The sequence below is a fragment of the Lucilia sericata genome, unplaced genomic scaffold (genome assembly GCF_015586225.1).
Source record: "Lucilia sericata isolate MDLA Ls3-8-SP2 unplaced genomic scaffold, ASM1558622v1 Contig000192F_arrow, whole genome shotgun sequence".
Classification (NCBI taxonomy): Eukaryota; Metazoa; Arthropoda; class Insecta; order Diptera; family Calliphoridae; genus Lucilia; species Lucilia sericata.
The window spans coordinates 124,586-148,280 of NW_023994220.1; the positions used below are offsets into that span (position 1 = coordinate 124,586).

Genomic DNA, 23,695 nt, shown 5'->3' on the forward strand with positions numbered 1-23,695 from the left:
TTATTTTTATAGCATAACGTCTAGGCGCACGCTTTACTTTTTTTCTTGTTGTTGTTTCCAAAGGGGGTGAGTATATATTATATATATATTTATTATATTCCACAAAAAGCTTTCTTCGTTGTTAAATGTCATGTCATTTTCTTATTGATATTCTAGTTGTTTTTGTTTTAAGCTCCTGCCAGAAAATACACTCGTTTTTTTGCGAGAATAATAATGAAAAACACTCATTATAAAGGAGTTAAAGAGACTGACAGCGAAAGAATATTGAGTTTTTCAGCTGTAATGAGAACAAAAAAAGAGTGTAAAAAGTTAGTTATTTATTAAGTACAAAGAGAAGAGCATTAATTTACAAAAATGTCATGTTTTTGGTAGTAAATTTTAATTAATCACTTAATTACAAATCATAAATAACTAAAACTATATAGAAAAACTAAATAAAACTTAAATTATGGTAAAATCTTCAAGAATTCCATAAAGTTTTTATATTTTTTTCAATTCGTATAAAAAAGTAGATCTACACGACGTATGAGTAATATTTAATAAGAGATTAATAAAGAAAATTCCTTATAACTTCTGATTGACAAAAGATAACCTGAGATCATAAGCCTTAAGACAAAATTATAAAATTATACACTTTACATATGAAAATTTTTGGTAAAAATGTCCTAAATTACGAATAATTTTAAAGCAAAATATATAACAGCATTTGGGAAAAGGTATTATTTAGCCTTTTAACAACACGCTTAAAAATGATTTCAATTTTTGAAATCCCTTTCAAATTTTGTCAGATATTACTAAAACCTCCACAAATCGATGTTTGTATGTAAATCTCGGTTTTTATTAAAATGAAACTACAAAACATTTAATTAGAAGTACAAGAAGTTCTAGTTCTGTTCTAGTTCTGTTCTAGTTCTGTTTCTAGTTCTAGTTTCTAGTTCTGTTCTAGTTCTGTTCTAGTTCTGTTCTAGGTTCTGTTCTAGTTCTGTTCTAGTTCTGTTCTAGTTCTGTTCTAGTTCTGTTCTAGTTCTGTTCTAGTTCTGTTCTAGTTCTGTTCTAGTTCTGTTCTAGTTCTGTTCTAGTTCTGTTCTAGTTCTGTTCTAGTTCTGTTCTAGTTCTGTTCTAGTTCTGTTCTAGTTCTGTTCTAGTTCTGTTCTAGTTCTGTTCTAGTTCTGTTCTAGTTCTGTTCTAGTTCTGTTCTAGTTCTGTTCTAGTTCTGTTCTAGTTCTGTTCTAGTTCTGTTCTAGTTCTGTTCTAGTTCTGTTCTAGTTCTGTTCTAGTTCTGTTCTAGTTCTGTTCTAGTTCTGTTCTAGTTCTGTTCTAGTTCTGTTTCTAGTTCTTTCTAGTTCTGTTCTAGTTATGGTTCTAGTTCTGTTCTAGTTCTGTTCTAGTTCTGTTCTAGTTCTGGTTTCTAGTTCTGTTCTAGTCTGTTCTAGTTCTGTTCTAGTTCTGTTCTAGTTCTGTTCTAGTTCTGTTCTAGTTCTGTTCTAGTTCTGTTCTAGTTCTGTTCTAGTTCTGTTCTAGTTCTGTTCTAGTTCTGTTCTAGTTCTGTTCTAGTTCTGTTCTAGTTCCTGTTCTAGTTCTGTTCTAGTTCTGTTCTAGTTCTGTTCTAGTTGTCTAGTTGTTCTAGTTCTGTTCTAGTTCTGTCCTAGTTCTGTTCTAGTTCTGTTCTAGTTCTGTTCTAGTTCTGTTCTAGTTCTGTCCTAGTTCTGTTCTAGTTCTGTTCTAGTTCTGTTCTAGTTCTGTTCTAGTTCTGTTCTAGTTCTAGTTCTAGTTCTGTTCTAGTTCTGTTCTAGTTCTTTCTAGTTTCTGTTCTAGGTTCTGTTCTAGTTCTGTTCTAGTTCTGTTCTAGTTCTGTTCTAGTTCTGTTCTAGTTCTGTTTCTAGTTCGTTCTAGTTCTGTTCTAGTTCTGTTCTAGTTCTGTTCTAGTTGCGGTTTTCTAGTTCTGTTTCTAGTTCTGTTCTAGTTCTGTTCTAGTTCTAGTTTCTATTCTGTTCTAGTTCTGTTCTAGTTCTGTTCTAGTTCTGTTTCTAGTTCTGTTCTAGTTCTGTTCGAGTTCTGTTCTAGTTCTGTTCTAGTTCTGTTCTAGTTCTGATTCTAGTTCTGTTCTAGTTCTGTTCTAGTTCTGTTCTAGTTCTGTCTAGGTTCTGTTCTAGTTCTTTCTAGTTTCTGTTCTAGTTCTGTTCTAGTTCTGTTCTAGTTCTGTTCTAGTTCGGTTGTTCTAGTTCTGTTCTAGTTCTGTTCTAGTTCTGTTCTAGTTCTGTTCTAGTTCTGTTCTAGTTCTGTTCTAGTTCTGTTCTAGTTCTGGTCTATCTTCTAGTTCTGTTCTAGTTCTGTTCTAGTTCTGTTCTAGTTCTGTTCTAGTTTCTGTTTCTAGTTTCCTGTTCTAGGTTCTGTTCTAGTTCTGTTCTAGTTCTGTTCTAGTTCTGTTCTAGTTCTGTTCTAGTTCTGTTCTAGTTCTGTTCTAGTTCTGTTCTAGTTCTGTTCTAGTTCTGTTCTAGTTCTGGTTCTAGTTCTGTCTAGTTCTGTTCTAGTTCTGTTCTAGTTCGGTTCTAGTTCTGTTCTAGTTCTGTTCTAGTTCTGTTCTAGTCTGTTCTAGTTCTGTTCTAGTTTCTTGTTCCTAGTTCTTCTAGTTCTGTTCTAGTTCTGTTCTAGTTCTGTTCTAGTTCTGTTCTAGTTCTGTTCTAGTTCTGTTCTAGTTCTGTTCTAGTTCTGTTCAGTCTGTTCTAGTTCTGTTCTAGTTCTGTTCTAGTTCTGTTCTAGTTCTGTTCTAGTTCTGGTCTAGTTCTGTTCTAGTTCTGTTCTAGTTCTGTTCTAGTTCTGTTCTAGTTCTGTTCTAGTTCTATTCTAGTCTGTTCTAGTTCACTTCGTTAGCTATTATATCCCTTACAGATTGAAATGAAGTTTATTTTTTGAACATCGGTTTGTTCTTACAACATTTTTCTCACCAATAGACCCGTTATCGGTGCTTCTTAACTTAATTAAAACTAAATTCTAAAATAAAAAATAGTATAACTTTTTTTGGCCATAAATCACCAAAAAAAGTCATAAAATATTTGCAAAATTGTAACAAATCTTTAATGTTTTTTCTCATTACTCACAAAAAAAATACACACACACACTAACATAAAAAAATGTTATGTTAAGTTGTAAAACAACAACAAATCATTAAAAATTGCCATATTTAAATTTTATTTAATAAAGTCACGTTATCAGCAGCAATTTAAAGGAGACTAAAGTACTTAAGCAGCTACCCAAAAAAATGAGTAAAAACTCATTGATTTTTAAAAAGTGAACTCTATAAAACTCAGAGAAAGAGAGAGAGAACATACTCTCTCTCTCTTGGTCTTCTCTTTTCAATAACATGTGTTTAACTAAAAACAAAACAAGCACACAGCTGATTTAAGAAAAAAATCTCCTAAAAGTATACATCAAGTTTGCGTTCTCTCTCGCTTTCTCAGTCTCTTTTAAGTATTTGTGAATATGTGTATTATTTCATGAGTTTTCCTTTGTACCGTTATTTGCCACTACTAACACTGATACCCAGTTTTGTGTAGTTGTTATTTTTCTTGCTGCTGCTATTATTGTTGTTGTTTTATTTTTGCTACCACCTCCTAGTTTGTGCCACTTTACTTTTTTTTCCGTTATTATCGCTTCTTGTTGTATTTCATGTTTATCAGGTTTGTAAGTTTTTTTTCTGCTGCTGTTGTTGTTTATTGTGGTTGTTGTTATATTTGCACCACAAAATCCTTAATAGTTTTATTTAGTCTATAGGAGAGGGTTTCTAGTTCTGCTAGTGTTGTTGTTGTTATTATCCTTGCTAATGTTTCCTATGTATGTATGTGTGGTGTTAGTATATATTTCTTTTTTCAGTTTTTTTCTTATTACGTTTTGGTTTTTATATTCTTTTTTTTATTACACACACATACATATTTTTTTGTACAAAAAATTGAAATGCCGCGGCTGGTTTGTATTTTTTTGTATTTCTTTGTTAAGGATTCAGGGGTTTTTTTCTATGCTGCTTCTTGCTGTCTGTTGTCCTCAACGAGTGTGTACTCTACTACTCTAGTTTAGACGGAACGTAGTTTATCTTGTTTTTAGTATTAAGGATTTTGTGTTTGTTGTTGTAGTTTTGCACTAATTTTTCATGTAGCTATTTTTCCTCCTTTTTCATTTAATGATGGACAGTGGGTTAGCAGAAAACAAAATATGTAATATATTTCTTTCGAGTTGAATTATAGTCATGTTCAAATAGTTTCTAGTTTCTAGTTCTGTTCTAGTTCTGTTCTAGTTCTGTTCTAGTTCTGTTCTAGTTCTGTTCTAGTTCTGTTCTAGTTCTGTTCTAGTTCTGTTCTAGTTCTGTTCTAGTTCGTTCTAGTTCTGTTCTAGTTCTGTTCTAGTTCTGTTCTAGTTCTGTTCTAGTTCTGTTCTAGTCTGTTCTAGTTCGTTCTAGTTCTGTTCCTAGTTCTGTTCCTAGTTCTGTTCTAGTTCTGTTTCTAGTTCTGTTCTAAGTTCTGTTCTAGTTCTGTTCTAGTTCTGTTCTAGTTCTGTTCTAGTTCTGTTTCTAGTTCTGTTCTAGTTCTGTTCTAGTTCTGTTCTAGTTCTGTTCTAGTTTCTGTTCTAGTTCTGTTCTAGTTCTGTTCTAGTTCTGTTCTAGTTCTGTTCTAGTTCTGTTCTAGTTCTGTTCTAGTTCTGTTCTAGTTCTGTTCTAGTTCTGTTCTAGTTCTGTTCTAGTTCTGTTCTAGTTCTGTTCTAGTTCTGTTCTAGTTCTGTTCTAGTTCTGTTCTAGTTCTGTTCTAGTTCTGTTCTAGTTCTGTTCTAGTTCTGTTCTAGTTCTGTTCTAGTTCTGTTCTAGTTCTGTTCTAAGTTCTGTTCTAGTTCTGTTCTAGTTCTGTTCTAATTCTGTTCTAGTTCTGTTCTAGTTCTGTTCTAGTTCTGTTCTAGTTCTGTTCTAGTTCTGTTCTAGTTCTGTTCTAGTTCTGTTCTAGTTCTGTTCTAGTTCTGTTCTAGTTCTGTTCTAGTTCTGTTCTAGTTCTGTTCTAGTTCTGTCTAGTTCTGTTCGAGTTCCGTTCTAGTTCTGTTCTAGTTCTGTTCTAGTTATATTCTAGTTCTGTTCTAGTTCAGTTCCATTTTAATTTGCTTGCTTGTGACTCCACTGTTGTAAGGGCCAACACCTAGCGGGTGTAGGGAGGAGAAAAAAAACTGTTTTTTTCATTTCTAGTTTACTAGGTAATCTAAGTGGGAAAAATCTTGCTCATACTCGTAAAAATAACCACATACTCGTACGTACAATAAAATGTTTCAATGTTGGTCTAGAAAAACAAACAAAAACACTAACAAAAACCTAACATTGTATAGAATTTTAGGTACAAAATGTGAAAAGTTCGTTTAGATATTAAAACACCGTGTCTGTTAAATTTTGTTAGAGAAAAATAAACGAAATCCAAAATATATACAAAAATGTAACACAGTTTTTTGTTAGCCTGAGGGCTAAACTATGATTATATTTGTAAGTGAAACAACACAAGCAAAAACAAAAAAGAGCGTATACTTTTAGGTGGCTAAAAAAATTAACAATGTCTGTGTATAGCCATTCGTTTTTGCTGTAATTTCTAACAATGTGTATTGGTTTTCGTTTGTAGCTTAGTGTTATGAGTAAATTATTTGGATATTTTTCTTTATATTTATATTTTTATTTGTGTTTTTTCTTTAAATTTTGAGAATTTTTGTTAAGGACTTTGGCATAAACATGGATACATTTAGTTTTCCTTCTGTTGTGTTCTTTCGTTTTTTTTTTCTTAAGTTTAGTTTTTTGAACAGTTTCTTTAGCCTACATTTTTAGGATTACAAAGCGTAACGCAAAAATAAAAACTTGGAGGGAGGACAGCAAAAAACTGGCAATTGTAAATATAGCATATCATTAGGAGCTAATTAAATTATATAGAGCATAGCAAAATTTTAGGCAGTTAATGAAATTAAGCGTGTTTATATGGCAGTTTTCTTCCTTTTTCGCAACGTTTAAATAAATTGTTGGCTTAAAGTAGTTTTTGGGGTAAAATATTTGTTTTTTTGGTAAAATTAAAGGAAACAGGTGAGGATTAGATTAGTTGATTAAACTGAACTATAAATCAACTAGAACTGAACTAGAACTAAACTAGAACTGATCTAGAACTGAACTAGAACTGAACTAGAACTGAACTAGAACTGAACTAGAACTGAACTAGAACTGAACTAGACTGAACTAGAACTGAACTAGAACTGAACTAGAACTGAACTAGAACTGAACTAGAACTGAACTAGAACTGAACTAGAACTGAACTAGAACTGAACTAGAACTGAACTAGAACTGAACTAGAACTGAACTAGAACTGAACTAGAACTGAACTAGAACTGAATAGAACTGAACTAGAACTGAACTAGAACTGAACTAGAACTGAACTAGAACTGAACTAGAACTGAACTAGAACTGAACTAGAACTGAACTAGAACTGAACTAGAACTGAACTAGAACTGAACTAGAACTGAACTAGAACTGAACTAGAAACTGAACTAGAACTGAACTAGAACTGAACTAGAACTGAACTAGAACTGAACTAGAACTGAACTAGAAACTGAACTAGAACTGAACTAGAACTGAACTAGAACTGAACTAGAACTGAACTAGAACTGAACTAGAACTGAACTAGAACTGAACTAGAACTGAACTAGAACTGAACTAGAACTGAACTAGAACTGAACTAGAACTGAACTAGAACTGAACTAGAACTGAACTAGAACTGAACTAAACTGAACTAGAACTGAACTAGAACTGAACTAGAACTGAACTAGAACTGAACTAGAACTGAACTAGAAACTGAACTAGAACTGAACTAGAACTGAACTAGAACTGAACTAGAACTGAACTAGACTGAACTAGAACTGAACTGAACTAAAACTGAACTAGAACTGAACTAGAACTGAACTAGAACTGAACTAGAACTGAACTAGAACTGAACTAGAACTGAACTAGAACTGAACTAGAACTGAACTAGAACTGAACTAGAACTGAACTAGAACTGAACTAGAACTGAACTAGAACTGAACTAGAACTGAACTAGAACTGAACTAGAACTGAACTAGAACTGAACTAGAACTGAACTAGAACTGAACTAGAACTGAACTAGAACTGAACTAGAACTGAACTAGAACTGAACTAGAACTGAACTAGAACTGAACTAGAACTGAACTAGAACTGAACTAGAACTGAACTAGAACTGAACTAGTTCAAACTAGAACTGAACTAGAACTGAACTAGAACTGAACTAGAACTGAACTAGAACTGAACTAGAACTGAACTAGAACTGAACTAGAACTGAACTAGAACTGAACTAGAACTGAACTAGAACTGAACTAGAACTGAACTAGAACTGAACTAGAACTGAACTAGAACTGAACTAGAACTGAACTAGAACTAAACTAGAACTGAACTAGAACTGAACTAGAACTGAACTAGAACTGAACTAGAACTGAACTAGAACTGAACTAGAACTGAACTAGAACTGAACTAGAACTGAACTAGAACTGAACTAGAACTGAACTAGAACGGAACTAGAACTGAACTAGAACTGAACTAGAACTGAACTAGAACTGAACTAGAACTGAACTAGAACGGAACTAGAACTGAACTAAAACTGAACTAAAACTGAACTAGAGCTGAACTAGAACTGAACTAAAACTGAACTAGAGCTGAACTAGAACTGAACTAGAACTGGACTAGAACTGAACTAGAACTGAACTAGAACTGAACTAGAACTGAACTAGAACTGAACTAGAACTGAACTAGAACTGAACTAGAACTGAACTAGAACTGAACTAGAACTGAACTAGAACTGAACTAGAACTGAACTAGAACTGAACTAGAACTGAACTAGAACTGAACTAGAACAGAACTAGAACTGAACTAGAAAGAACTGAACTAGAACTGAACTAGAACTGAACTAGAACTGAACTAGAACTGAACTAGAACTGAACTAGAACTGAACTGAACTAGAACTGAACTAGAACGAACTAGAACTGAACTGAACTGAGAACTAGAACTGAACTAGAACTGAACTAGAACTGAACTAGAACTGAACTAGAACTGAACTAGAACTGAACTAGAACTGAACTAGAACTGAACTAGAACTGAACTAGAACTGAACTAGAACTGAACTAGAACTGAACTAGAACTGAACTAGAACTGAACTAGAACTGAACTAGAACTGACTAGAACTGAACTAGAACTGAACTAGAACTGAACTAGAACTGAACTAGAACTGAACTAGAACTGAACTAGAACTGAACTAGAACTGAACTAGAACTGAACTAGAACTGAACTAGAACTGAACTAGAACTGAACTAGAACTGAACTAGAACTGACTAGAACTGAACTAGAACTGAACTAGAACTGAATTAGACCTAAACTCAGTAGAAAAGCAACTGAAGCAAAACTGAACTGTAACTGCAGATGTAAAAAATGAAATAAATATTAATCATACGCCTTGAGTGAGTATTTTGAAAAATAATTAATTAATTTCCAACAAATTCAGAAAAATGTATTTTATTTTCAAAATAATTATACTTCATTAAGGATTCGTGATTTACATAAAATATTGAAAAGATCGAAGGTCGTTTAAAAATCTATATAAAAAAAGTTAAAAAAGCTAATTAATAGCATACAACTACAAAATTTATAATTGTTTGCCTACAATATTGACAGTACTTTGCCTGAAAGTTAACTAACAACAAAAAATCCTTCTTTTCCATTCTTAAGCACAATTATTCCTTTGTGCCTTTTTAACTTAAATCTGTGACGGTCTTTGTCTCATTAAAACATTTAAATTTTTATAGCCAACATTCATCTACAACCGCTGCTATTGCCACTGCAGCTTAACAAAATTTTAATTAAGAATTTTAAGTTTTTCATAACATTTGGTATTTATTTTAACAGCAGCAGCAACAACAATAACACAACCACCAACTACAAATATTAAACATATTTTTATAATTTCATTACACGTAGGCGTCCTGGCAAATTCTCCAAATGTGTATAATACAGCTGCTGAAAACGTATACTTAATCTTATCACTGACATTTCCTGTTCATGGGTTACTATGCAAAGCACAGGAAAAAAAACGCCAGCTTTTCTTTAACTTACAACAAGTGTATGTGTTTAAATATATATGTTATCCAGTATGTATGTTTAACTGTATGTGTAGGTGTTTTTCTAAAGGACTATTAGTGAGAATAAGTTCGTGTGTTTGTTTTATTTTAAATGGTTTTACAGACAATCACATGCTGCTGTAGTCGAATCATGACATTTATTATGCAAGGACTTAATACAAAATTGGAAAAATTTCTCACCTCAAAATTGCTTGTTATGCTAACACCGTAGCAAGTGCTAATCGCAGGGTAAAATATTTAAACGTATTCTTTGATAAATGTAGGTTTAAAGAATGTTAGCCACTCAGTATAGGAAAAGACAAAATTTGCAATTAATTCCTAACGAAATTTGCAAAATATGTATACCTTATTAACTAAAGAAAATTTAATTATAGAATGGACAGAACTAGAACAGAACTAGAGCAGAACTAGAACAGAACTAGAACAGAACTAGAACAGAACTAGAACAGACTAGAACAGAACTAGAACAGAACTGGAACAGAACTAGAACAGAACTAGAACAGAACTAGAACAGAACTAGAACAGAACTAGAACAGAACTAGAACAGAACTAGAACAGAACTAGAACAGAACTAGAACAGAACTAGAACAGAACTAGAACAGAACTAGAACAGAACTAGAACAGAACTAGAACAGAACTAGAACAGAACTAGAACAGAACTAGAACAGAACTAGAACAGAACTAGAACAGAACTAGAGCAGAACTAGAACAGAACTAGAACAGAACTAGAACAGAACTAGAACAGAACTAGAACAGAACTAGAACAGAACTAGAACAGAACTAGAACAGAACTAGAACAGAACTAGAACAGAACTAGAACAGAACTAGAACAAACTAGAACAGAACTAGAACAGAACTAGAACAGAACTAGAACAGAACTAAACAGAACAAACAAAAAAAAGAACAGAAGAACAGAACAGAACTAGAACAGAACTAGAACAGAACTAGAACAGAACTAGAACAGAACTAGAACAGAACTAGAACAGAACTAGAACAGAACTAGAACAGAACTAGAACAGAACTAGAACAGAACTAGAACAGAACTAGAACAGAACTAGAACAGAACTAGAACAGAACTAGAACAGAACTAGAACAGAACTAGAACAGAACTAGAACAGAACTAGAACAGAACTAGAACAGAACTAGAACAGAACTAGAACAGAACTAGAACAGAACTAGAACAGAACTAGAACAGAACTAGAACAGAACTAGAACAGAACTAGAACAGAACTAGAACAGAACTAGAACAGAACTAGAACAGAACTAGAACAGAACTGAACAGAACTAGAACAGAACTAGAACAGAACTAGAACAGAACTAGAACAGAACTAGAACAGAACTAGAACAGAACTAGAACAGAACTAGAACAGAACTAGAACAAACTAGAACAGAACTAGAACAGAACTAGAACAGAACTAGAACAGAACTAGAACAGAACTAGAACAGAACTAGAACAGAACTAGAACAGAACTAGACAGAACTAGAACAGAACTAGAACAGAACTAGAAACAGAACTAGAACAGAACTAGAACAGAAAGAACAGAACTAGAACAGAACTAGAACAGAACTAGAACAGAACTAGAACAGAACTAGAACAGAACTAGAACAGAACTAGAACAGAACTAGAACAGAACTAGAACAGAACTAGAACAGAACTAGAACAGAACTAGAACAGAACTAGAACAGAACTAGAACAGAACTAGAACAGAACTAGAACAGAACTAGAACAGAACTAGAACAGAACTAGAACAGAACTAGAACAGAACTAGAACAGAACTAGAACAGAACTAGAACAGAACTAGAACAGAACTAGAACAGAACTAGAACAGAACTAGAACAGAACTAGAACAGAACTAGAACAGAACTAGAACAGAACTAGAACAGAACTAGAACAGAACTAGAACAGAACTAGAACAGAACTAGAACAGAACTAGAACAGAACTAGAACAGAACTAGAACAGAACTAGAACAGAACTAGAACAGAACTAGAACAGAACTAGAACAGAACTAGAACAGAACTAGAACAGAACTAGAACAGAACTAGAACAGAACTAGAACAGAACTAGAACAGAACTAGAACAGAACTAGAACAGAACTAGAACAGAACTAGAACAGAACTAGAAACAGAACTAGAACAGAACCGTATTTAAAATTGTTTAATATGACTATTTTCCTCAATTTTACAGGAACAACTTAAATTTTCCTGAGTGTATATAATTTCCAATACTTTTCATGGCAGACCATTAAGAAAATTTATTTTACAACCATTTCCTTAGCCTACTTTAGGGAGTTTTCAAATTAATTACTTTAAAAACCCTAAAGATAGGTTTTTTATTTTAATAAAGATTTTTTCATTATCTTTATTTGTAATACTTAAATTTTTCTTTCGGTGTTGTATTTTTTCTCCCATTTAAGTAAAGAAACCTTACTATTTGTTCGTTATCTTTATTTTTATTATAAGATGTTTAAAAACACGATTATGTTTGTTTTCAAAAGATTTTTTCTTAACAGTTTTTTTTTTTTGGTTTTTATGTTTTCACTACTGCTGAAGTGTGTTTGTTTGTGTATGTGTTTTCGTTTTTCACTTCTTACTGTCATCTTTATTGCTGATTGCGTAACATTTATCCTTAAATGGAGATGTTGTAAGGAATAGGAAAATAATATAGCATACAGATGAAGAAAACATGAAACGTGAAATATATTTAAGGTTTTTTTCTTTTTACTATAGCTTACAAATACAAAGAAATAAAGAAAAAATCTCACTGTTTACACACATTATAGAAGAAAAAGGGGAAATAAAGGAATAAATTTTGAACAGAACTAGAACAGAACTAGAATAGAACTAGAACAGAACTATAACAGAACTAGAACAGAACTAGAACAGAACTAGAACAGAACTAGAACAGAACTAGAACAGAACTAGAACAGAACTAGAACAGAACTAGAACAGAACTAGAACAGAACTAGAACAGAACTAGAACAGAACTAGAGAACAGAATTAGAACAGAACTAGAACAGAACTAGAACAGAACTAGAACAGAACTAGAACAGAACTAGAACAGAACTAGAACAGAACTAGAACAGAACTAGAACAGAACTAGAACAGAACAGAACTAGAACAGAACTAGAACAGAACAAGAACTAGAACAAAACTAAACAAAACTAGAACAGAACTAGAACAGAACTAGAACAGAAGTAGAACAGAACTAGAACTAGAACAAAACTAGAACAAACTAGAACAGAACTAGAACAGAACTAGAACAGAACTAGAACAGAACTAGAACAGAACTAGAACAGAACTAGAACAGAACTAGAACAGAACTAGAACAGAACTAGAACAGAACTAGAACAGAACTAGAACAGAACTAGAACAGAACTAGAACAGAACTAGAACAGAACTAGAACAGAACTAGAACAGAACTAGAACAGAACTAAACAGAACTAGAACAGAACTAGAACAGAACTAGAACAGAACTAGAACAGAACTAGAACAGAACTAGAACAGAACTAGAACAGAACTAGAACAGAACTAGAACAGAACTAGAACAGAACTAGAACAGAACTAGAACAGAACTAGAACAGAACTAGAACAGAAATAGAACAGAACTAGAACAGAACTAGAACAGAACTAGAACAGAACTAGAACAGAACTAGAACAGAACTAGAACAGAACTAGAACAGAACTAGAACAGAACTAGAACAGAACTAGAACAGAACTAGAACAGAACTAGAACAGAACTAGAACAGAACTAGAACAGAACTAGAACAGAACTAGAACAGAACTAGAACAGAACTAGAACAGAACTAGAACAGAACTAGAACAGAACTAGAACAGAACTAGAACAGAACTAGAACAGAACTAGAACAGAACTAGAACTAGAACAGAACTAGAACAGAACTAGAACAGAACTAGAACAGAACTAGAACAGAACAGAACTAGAACAGAACTAGAACAGAACAAGAACTAGAACAAAACTAAAACAAAACTAGAACAGAACTAGAACAGAACTAGAACAGAAGTAGAACAGAACTAGAACTAGAACAAAACTAGAACAGAACTAGAACAGAACTAGAACAGAACTAGAACAGAACTAGAACAGAACTAGAACAGAACTAGAACAGAACTAGAACAGAACTAGAACAGAACTAGAACAGAACTAGAACAGAACTAGAACAGAACTAGAACAGAACTAGAACAGAACTAGAACAGAACTAGAACAGAACTAGAACAGAACTAGAACAGAACTAGAACAGAACTAGAACAGAACTAGAACAGAACTAGAACAGAACTAGAACAGAACTAGAACAGAACTAGAACAGAACTAGAACAGAACTAGAACAGAACTAGAACAGAACTAGAACAGAACTAGAACAGAACTAGAACAGAACTAGAACAGAACTAGAACAGAACTAGAACAGAACTAGAACAGGACTAGAACTTTTGAAATACCGATAGAACAACAAATTATCAAAAAGTAATTCAAAATACAATTTTATTTGAGTTGAAAATTTAAGTTTAAGCTCTTTTAAGTCACTGTTTTTGTCATATTTTTACATATATTTCAACTTATACATACTTTACGAAATGAAATCAAACATTTGCCAAACAAATACGTGTGGCATAACAAACAATTTACGTTTATATTGCTTTTTTCCTTCTCTTTTATATATAATTTTTTTTTTTTTTATTTCTACTTTATTTTCTTTTAGTTCTCATACATGAAAAAGAAAACCAGAAATTCTTTATACCAAAAAAACAAGGTTATAGCAGAACAAGCAGCTAAGAGTGCGTGGCTTAACACAATGTTTTATAAATATATATACTATAGCTTTTTTGCTTCTTTTTTAGTTAAAGATTTTTTTGTATAATTTTTGTAGTCAAAAAGTTGCTTTAATGCTTCATGTTTTAGCTGGCCATTTTATATTCCCGACATTTTGCTTTTTTCCTAGAAATTTTTTTGTTACATTTATTTATTTTTCTAGAGCACAACATTATTTTCTAAGTTTTATTGTTATTACTACTAATTTTTCTATACTTTTTTTCTATATAATTTTTTTTTTTGGTTAGAGGGAGGGAGGTTTTGCTCGTTATTGTCTATTTTTTTGTTAAATTATCTTCTAGCTTTTTATTAGCCTCATAAAAACGTTAATAGATGCTGTAGGGACCTGGCTTATGTAATGTTAATACAAAAGTCTATATTTAATTGATTAGTTATTATTACAAATAATCCTTAGCTGTTTAAAACAAGCGCAACAAAAGGTTATATCCTAAATTTCTAAACATTTTGTAAAACAAACCTTAAAACTTTTATGTAATTAAAATAATTAACAAGGAAATATTAAATCTCTAACACAACACAAAAAAGTTTAATTATTTAAACATTATACTAGATAATATTTAAAAAAGTAACAAACCTTTCAAATGTCCTATTAAATGCAAACTTTACAAAAACTGTTAAAAATAAACTTCAAAGAAATAATCTAATTCAAAACTTTAGCAGTTAATTTACTTACTTTTGTTTTTGAAACAAATTTGTTTTTAATTATTTCTACTAGTTAATCCTTTAATTTTGCTATTAAATTAAACAATTTTTAAAAATGTTCCACTTTTTTAAGAATTTTTATTATCTCTAAACTGTCACACTGGACGTATGCGTGATATTTATTTAAAGCTTGCTTACAATATCTGTTACAAAACGCTTGAACTAAAAAGCTAATAACACTTTCTGTTCTAATTCAGTTCTAGTTCTGTTCTAGTTCTGTTCTAGTTCTGTTCTAGTTCTGTTCTAGTTCTCTTCTAGTTCTGTTCTAGTTCTGTTCTAGTTCTGTTCTAGTTCTGTTCTAGTTCTGTTCTAGTTCTGTTCTAGTTCTGTTCTAGTTCTGTTCTAGTTCTGTTCTAGTTCTGTTCTAGTTCTGTTCTAGTTCTGTTCTAGATCTGTTCTAGTTCTGTTCTAGTTCTGTTCTAGTTCTGTTCTAGTTCTGTTCTAGTTCTGTTCTAGTTCTGTTCTAGTTCTGTTCTAGTTCTGTTCTAGTTCTGTTCTAGTTCTGTTCTAGTTCTGTTCTAGTTCTGTTCTAGTTCGGTTCTAGTTCTGTTCTAGTTCTGTTCTAGTTCTGTTCTAGTTCTGTTCTAGTTCTGTTCTAGTTCTGTTCTAGTTCTGTTCTAGTTCTGTTCTAGTTCTGTTCTAGTTCTGTTCTAGTTCTGTTCTAGTTCTGTTCTAGTTCTGTTCTAGTTCTGTTCTAGTTCTGTTCTAGTTCTGTTCTAGTTCTGTACTAGTTCTGTACTAGTTCTGTTCTTGTTCTGTTCTAGTTCTGTTCTAGTTTTGTTCTAGTTCTGTTCTTGTTCTGTTCTAGTTCTGTTTTGTTCTGTTCTAGTTTTGTTCTAGTTATGTTCTAGTTCTGTTCTAGTTCTGTTCTAGTTCTGTTCTAGTTCTGTTCTAGTTCTGTTTTGTTCTGGTTCTGTTCTGGTTCTGTTCTAGTTCTGTTCTAGTTCTGTTCTAGTTGTTCTAGTTCTGTTCTAGTTCTGTTCTAGTTTGTTCTAGTTCTGTTCTAGTTCTGTTCTAGTTCTGTTCTAGTTCTGTTCTAGTTCTGTTCTAGTTCTGTTCTAGTTCTGTTCTAGTTCTGTTCTAGTTCTGTTCTAGTTCTGTTCTAGTTCTGTTCTAGTTCTGTTCTAGTTCTGTTCTAGTTCTGTTCTAGTTCTGTTCTAGTTCTGTTCTAGTTCTGTTCTAGTTCTGTTCTAGTTCTGTTCTAGTTATGTTCTAGTTCTGTTCTAGTTCTGTTCTAGTTCTGTTCTAGTTCTGTTCTAGTTCTGTTCTAGTTCTGTTCTAGTTCTGTTCTAGTTCTGTTCTAGTTCTGTTCTAGTTCTGTTCTAGTTCTGTTCTAGTTCTGTTCTAGTTCTGTTCTAGTTCTGTTCTAGTTCTGTTCTAGTTCTGTTCTAGTTCTGTTCTAGTTCTGTTCTAGTTCTGTTCTAGTTCTGTTCTAGTTCTGTTCTAGTTCTGTTCTAGTTCTGTTCTAGTTCTGTTCTAGTTCTGTTCTATTTCTATTCTAGTTCTGTTCTAGTTCTGTTCTAGTTCTGTTCTAGTTCTGTTCTAGTTCTGTTCTAGTTCTGTTCTAGTTCTGTTCTAGTTCTGTTCTAGTTCTGTTCTAGTTCTGTTCTAGTTCTGTTCTAGTTCTGTTCTAGTTCTGTTCTAGTTCTGTTCTAGTTCTGTTCTAGTTCTGTTCTAGTTCTGTTCTAGTTCTGTTCTAGTTCTGTTCTAGTTCTGTTCTAGTTCTGTTCTAGTTCTGTTCTAGTTCTGTTCTAGTTCTGTTCTAGTTCTGTTCTAGTTCTGTTCTAGTTCTGTTCTAGTTCTGTTCTAGTTCTGTTCTAGTTCTGTTCTAGTTCTGTTCTAGTTCTAGTTCTGTTCTAGTTCTGTTCTAGTTCTGTTCTAGTTCTGTTCTAGTTCTGTTCTAGTTCTGTTCTAGTTCTGTTCTAGTTCTGTTCTAGTTCTGTTCTAGTTCTGTTCTAGTTCTGTTCTAGTTCTGTTCTAGTTCTGTTCAAGTTCTGTTCAAGTTCTGTTCTAGTTCTGTTCTAGTTCTGTTCTAGTTCTGTTCTAGTTCTAAAACTGTGTGGATTTTGTTAATTATTTAAATTTGTTTGTCCAATTTTTTTATTAAATTAAGTTTATTTAAATATTATTTATTTATTCTACAAATTCAATTACTGTGCTTTTTCCGAATCACTAATTTTTATGACGGACTTTCCTTTTAAAATAAGAAAAGAGGAACCAGAAACAACAACATCCAAAAAATTCATTTCAATTTTAACTACTTGTTTATGTTTTTATTTTTTTTTTTCATATTTTCCTTAATTTGTATGAAGCAGCTATATAAAAATACCAGCCCAATTTAAGAGTTTTAAGCAAAAATTAAAATAATGGAAAAAACTGATTTTTTTCTTAATAAAAGAAAACGGAAATTAACACCCTTACCACATGCACACACACAGAAATATAACAAACAAACAACCACCCACCTTCTTAAAACAAATGTAAAAGGACAAAAGAAAGAAAGAAAAGACAGAGAACGAGAGTAAAAAGAAAAAGAAACAGTTGAAGAAGACAAAAGGAAAAAAATACATTCTTACTAAACTTCAACAAAATGTATATAAGTTTTTTATTTTTGTATTTAAATGTAACTTTGTTTGCTTATTTTTGCTTATGTTTTTTTTTTCCTTTTTTCATTTTTGTTTGTTTGTAGTAGAAGTTTTTGTTTTTATTTTAGTATTTCTCTTTTTGCTTTATTTTCTATAAGAACACACACGTTGAAGTTCTTTTAGCACGCATATAAATACGAAAACAAGTGCACGCACACTTAGAAACCAGGCAAATTAAAAGAACACGCGCGCTCATTTAAATGTTATACACTAACACACATACTGTTATATATACTAGAGCGAAAAAAAAACGTTATACATACCAAAGTATAACAAAATACCGCTACAATTTACAAACATAGACAAACACAGCGTCTAAAGAAATTCTATTATGAAATATAGTTTTAATAAAACAACATTTCAACGCAATTTTTTAACAAAATCCCAAAAATTTATAACTAAATTGTTCATAAAGTATTCAAAAGATCTAAAATTGAGATTTTTTAAATATTTTTCAAAATTTTTAAGCCAAGAACGCACTAAAGCAAAATATGTTTAAGTTTTTAAGGGTGGCGTATGATTGATATTAATTAAGAGGTTGTTGGCTTAAAATGTTCATAACTTCTTACTAAAAAGTAATAGGAAACTTATAAAAACGGTTTTGGAAAGCTAAGATAACAGAGCTCCGCAATATAAAATTAGTTTAGAGCAGTTTCTTACAAAAAAATTTATTTAGAACAAAAAAAACATAAGCAAAAAATTTAAGTTTTTTTCCTCAGCTTTATATTTAAAAAATTTTTGATAAAAGAAACTATAGATTAAGTAATAAAAGACAAAGAACTTTTAAATCATTCTAAAGGTCTTATAAAAGTAAAATATCTGAACAAAAAACGAGAAAAAAGGTTATTAAAAGGCGTATGATTAATATTTATTTTGAGGTAAATGCCTTCAAATGAACATTACATACCTTAGAGAAACGTTAGAAAACTTATAAAAATGTTTTTGGAAAGTTAAGATATCTTAGCTTAAGATTCTAGAAGGAATTTATAACCATTTCTTAGAAGAATTTTTAAAATTTTGTTAACAGAAAAAATCAGAAAATGATGAATTTTTTAAAAACTTTATAATAAACAAATAAATATTAAAAAAATTTAGAAACAAGTTAAAGATCATAAACACTTTAGAAATTTTAAAATAAAACAGACAAAAATTTTAAAATTTTCAAGTTGTATGAAGGCGTATGAGTTATATTTATTAGAAGGCTAATATCTTTAAACGAACTCTATGTCCTTTAGAGAAATCTTACGAAAAACCTAAAAACGGTTTTGGAAAGCCAAGATATCATAGTTTCTAATACTAAAAATTATTTATAATAGACTCTTAAAAGAAAGTCGAATTTTTCAATGAGTAACAAGTTCTTCAAACTATAACTTTTTGTAAAACTTTATATTTTTGAAAATATGGACGTAAATTATTAAATAAATGTTTCAAAGATTTCAAAAACAAGTTAGTGGTCAAAAACAAGTAAGAAATTATAACATAAAAAAGAAAAAATTTGAACTTTCTTCAGGTTATATGAAGGCGTATGAGTAATATTTATTATGAAGTTAATGCCTTAAAATAAAGCCTACATCCTTAAGAGAAACCATAGGAAACATTTAAAAACGGGGTTGGAAATCCAAGACATCATAGATTCTAATACTAAAAATAATTTATAACAGTTTCGTGGAAGAAAGTAGAATTTTTTCAATCAGAATTAAAATCTATAAACTATGACCTTTATTAAAACTTAATATTTTAGAAAAACATACAAAAATTAAGAAATCAATGTTGAAGAGTAGTTAAAAAGCTCCTAAATATCTTAAACAATCAAGAAATTCTAAGAAAAGGTGAAAATTTTTTAAATTTGTTCAAGTTATATGAAGGCGGATGAGTAATATTTATTATGACGTTAATGATTTAAAATGACCATAGCGTTCTTTAGATAATCTATAGGAAACATTTAAAAACGGGATTGGAAAGCTAAGATATCATAGATTCTAATACTAGAAAGAATTTATAATAGTTTCTTGGAAGAAAGTAGATTTTTTTAATCAGAAACAAAATCTAAAAACTAAAACTTTTATAAAACATAATATTTTAGAAAAACATAAAAAAATAAGAAATAAATATTAAAGAGATGTCAAAAAGCTGTTAAATATCTTTAACAATCAAGAAATTCTAACAAAAGGCAAACATTTTATTAAATTTTTTCAAGGCGTATGAAGGCGTGTGAGTAATATTTATTATTAAGTTCAAGATTTAAAATGACTACTGTGTCCTTTAGAGAAACTATAGGAAATATTTAAAAACGGGTTTGGAAAGCCAAGACATCATAAATTCTAATATTAAAAAGAATTTATAACATTTTCTTAGAAGAAAGTAGAATTTTTTCAACCAGAAACAAAATCTAAAAACTAAAACTTTTGTAAAACATAATATTTTAGAAAAAATTTACAAAAATTAAGAAATATATGTTGAAGAGATGTCAAAAAGCTGTTAAATATCTTAAACAATCAAAATATTCTAACCAAAGGCGAAAATTTTTAAAATTTTTTCAAGTTATATGAAGGCGGATGAGTAATATTTATTATGAGGTTAATGATTTAAAATGACCACAGCGTTCTTTAGAGAAACTATAGGAAACCTTTAAAAACCGTTTTGGAAAACCAAGATATCATAGATTATAATACTAAAAAGAATTTATAACAGTTTCTTAGACGAATGTAACATTTTTTCCATCAGAAACAAAATCAAAAAATTATGACTTTTTTGTAAATTTTTAGGAAAATTGTCAAATAAATTAAGAAATTTATGTTTAAATAATTTCAAAAACGAATTAAAGATTTGAAACAGCTAAGAAATTATAACAAAAAGCGAAAAATTCAAGTTTTTCGAATATACATGAAGGCGTATGAGTAATATTTAATATGAGGTTGTTAGGAAAAAATCAAACAGTTTTGATTTAAATAAAAACAGTTTTGAAAATCTAAGATATCATAGATTTAGATTATTTAAAGAATTTATAACTTTTTCTTAGAAGAAAGTAGACATATTGCAATCAGAAACAAACTCTTTAGGCTTTAATTTTTAGCAAATCCTTTTTTAAAAAATTTAAAAAAAAAATATCAAATTAATGTTTAAAAGCTTACAAAAACTAGTTAAAAATTGTAAATTATTAACAAATTCCAACAAAAAGTTCAAAAAAAATATTTTTTCAAATTTTATGAAGGCGTATGATTAATATTTATTATGAGGTTGTTAAACAAAAATCATCATAACTTTGTTAGAAAAATATTTAGAAAATATATAGACAAAGTTTTGAAAAGTTAAGAAATCAGGGATTCAGATTATATAAGGTAACTGTTAACATTTTCTACAAGAAAGTAGATATTTTGCAATCAGAAACTAAATCGAAAACTATGACTATTTGTAAAACTTTTTGGGAAACTTTCAATAATGTTTAAATGATTTCAAAAAGCAGTTAAAGATCTTAAACAATTAAAATATTATAACAAAAAGTTAAAAATTTCAAGTTTTTTAAAGTTACATGAAAACGTATGAGTAATATTTAATATGAGGTTGTTAAACAAAAATCGTCATAACTTTCTTAAAAAAATATATAGAAAATATATAAAAACGGGATTAAAAAGCTAAGAAAGCAGGAAATCAGATTCTTTAAACAGTTACTTAAGCTTTGCTTACAAATATCTCAAAATTTGTATAGTTATTAAATATTTTATGATTAATATTGAATATAAACTTGTTAACTTAAAATTCTCATAACATCTTTTCTAATAATGAGAGAACGATCATAAAAGTCTCAGCTAAAAGCTTAGATATTAATCTTTCCAATTCTATAAACAGTTTATAACAGTTTTTTAGAAAAAAATTTAAATTTTTAATGACTTAACTATGAATATTAAGAAATTTATGTTTTACCTTAGTTCAATATCAAGATTCAATTAAAAATTTAGTTCTAAAACAAGAATTGTATAGATTTAATAGATCTGTTTCAGAATACATTAAAAAACAATAAAATTTTAATGTACGCGGCAAAATAATTCCAATTTTAGTTAAAGTTATAAAGTGGCGTATGATTATTAATTTAAAAGGAGTTCTGTTTAAAAGAACATTACTTTATTACTAGGGATAAACGAAAAACTTTACTAAAAAAATCTGAAATTTTGAAAGACTTAACATAACAAAAGTGTGAATAATATAATTTATTTAACAGTTTTGCTAAATGCTGCCCACTGTTCTAACTTTTATATTAAAATTTTAAATCATTCTTAATGTCCTCTATATTCCAGTAGAAAACACCTCTATTAGTAACAGAAACTCATAAAAAATAAAAATTTTAAAATGTTCTCAAACTTGTAACTACTAGTTTGTTCCACTGTGCAAGGTTTAAAGTAAAATTTCAAATATCTGATATAAATTTACGGAAAATTATATAAAATATAAATTTACGTAAAACTTTTCTTTAAAAAATTAACAGAAATTCTCATTTTCCCAAATTTGTTCCACTGTGCTGACTTTATTAGAAGAATCGGAAAATCTTGCTTAACAAATTTTAAAAGCTAATGTTGTACTCTATTGTTGCTATAAATTCGGTAATGATAATGTGTTTAGTTAAGCAGTTTTTAAAGAAAATACTTTTAAGTACTACAATACGTATGATTGATATTAATTAGGCAGTAGTTTTAGAAAAATAAGCATAACTTTGTTATTAAAAACGTTAGAGAAACTATAAAAACTGATTTGGAAAGCCAATAACTTAAATTTTAAGACTATTTAAATTTAAATGAATAGTTTTTAGGAAAATACCGATTTTTAGCAAAGTTTTTAAAAACAAATTTTAATAAAAATGGAAATAATTTTAAAACTTCTAAACAAACTTAAACAAAATTTGTACTACTTATATATTTCATGAAAATTATTAATTTTTCTATATTTTCCAGAAATTTAGATAACTTTTTATATTAAAGAAAATATTTAATTTTTCTCTAAATAAAAGTTTCATGTTTTTTTCAACAAAAACTTTTTTTCAAACTCTATTTCTGTTTTTTTTTTCTTCTTACATACACACCCTGCTATTCATTTAACACACAAATACCCGCTTATATTCACTCACATACATACAAGTATTTACTCACATACACACAATCACACATTTTCCATAACACTCACACACTCTCAAATAACAAAATTTTTTGTATTTAACATTTTTTCAACTTTTTTTCTTCTGCTTCTTTTGCAGTGTTGTGCTGGTTTATTCTCTATATATGATTCTTTCAATTTTTCCTATTTTTTTTCATAGATTGTTGTAGTTGTTTTTATTACTTGATTATATAAAAAAAGCAGAAAATTGGGACTATAATTTTTCCACCCAAAGTAGAAAATGAAAGAAAAATAATTTCAAAACTATTTTTTAATTAAAAAATAATAGAAATCAATTTTTTTAACAAAAAATTTTATATAATTTCTTTTTTGACTTTATTATACTTTTTAAAATTTATTTAATTTCTTACTTTTTTATTGATTTTTTTAACAAATTTCCTTAAAAGTTTTCTTTAAGGTTTTTTTCTTAACCGTTTTCTTCATTAGTTAAATAATTAACAAATTTATTGTTTATATTAACACATTTTTTTGCAAATTAAAGGTTTCTTTCTGAAACTAGTTCTTGTTTTATTTAGCAAAAAAAAAACTGCAAAAAATTGTCTTTACAGTTTGTAAGAGTTTTCTTTCAAAACGTGCGCGTTTTTAAACGAATGTAACACCGCAACGTATAATAACGTTATAGAGCTTAAATTTCATGTTGGCCAAATCTAAAGGTCCTTTTTCCAAAAAAAAACCAACACACACGCACACCACCTCACCAAAAGCACTTGAAATTAAACAACAAAAAATTATCACCAAAAAGCTTTTACTAGGAGTCAGCCTTAAACATACACCAAAAAAAAAAAAAGAGAAAGAGAGTACCAACAAGAGCATTAAACACAGAGAGCATAAGACCCTTATAATAGTCAAAGTCTAGTCTATTTAAATTATACCGTTCATTTATACAAAAATAGTTCATGTGTGTTAAACAAAAAACAGCAAAACGAAAGAAAAAAAATACTACAACAATTGGAGAAATGAGCACAAAAGCCGCCTATAAGGTGGTTTCAGGACTAGATATAAAAGAAAGCGGAAAAATAAACACACTCACACACACACACATAAAAGCCTTCCAACATATAAAGCGAAAATTTGCCAATAAATCATAGCAAGAGAAAACTTACTTGAACTAAATCATTATTTTTCTTAAAAAATAATCATAAACGA

The 23,695-nt window shown here is 29.9% G+C and overlaps 1 long non-coding RNA gene across 1 annotated transcript; it reads right to left on the reverse strand.

Moving 5' to 3' along the window:
* Positions 1-165: 165 nt before the first annotated feature.
* LOC119601833 lies at positions 166-23,179 on the reverse strand. Its single transcript, XR_005231269.1, has 2 exons — positions 22,900-23,179; positions 166-277 (listed from the first exon to the last, which is right to left on the reverse strand). It is a non-coding gene; the product is annotated as an uncharacterized LOC119601833 (long non-coding RNA).
* Between the last annotated feature and the right edge of the window lie 516 nt (positions 23,180-23,695).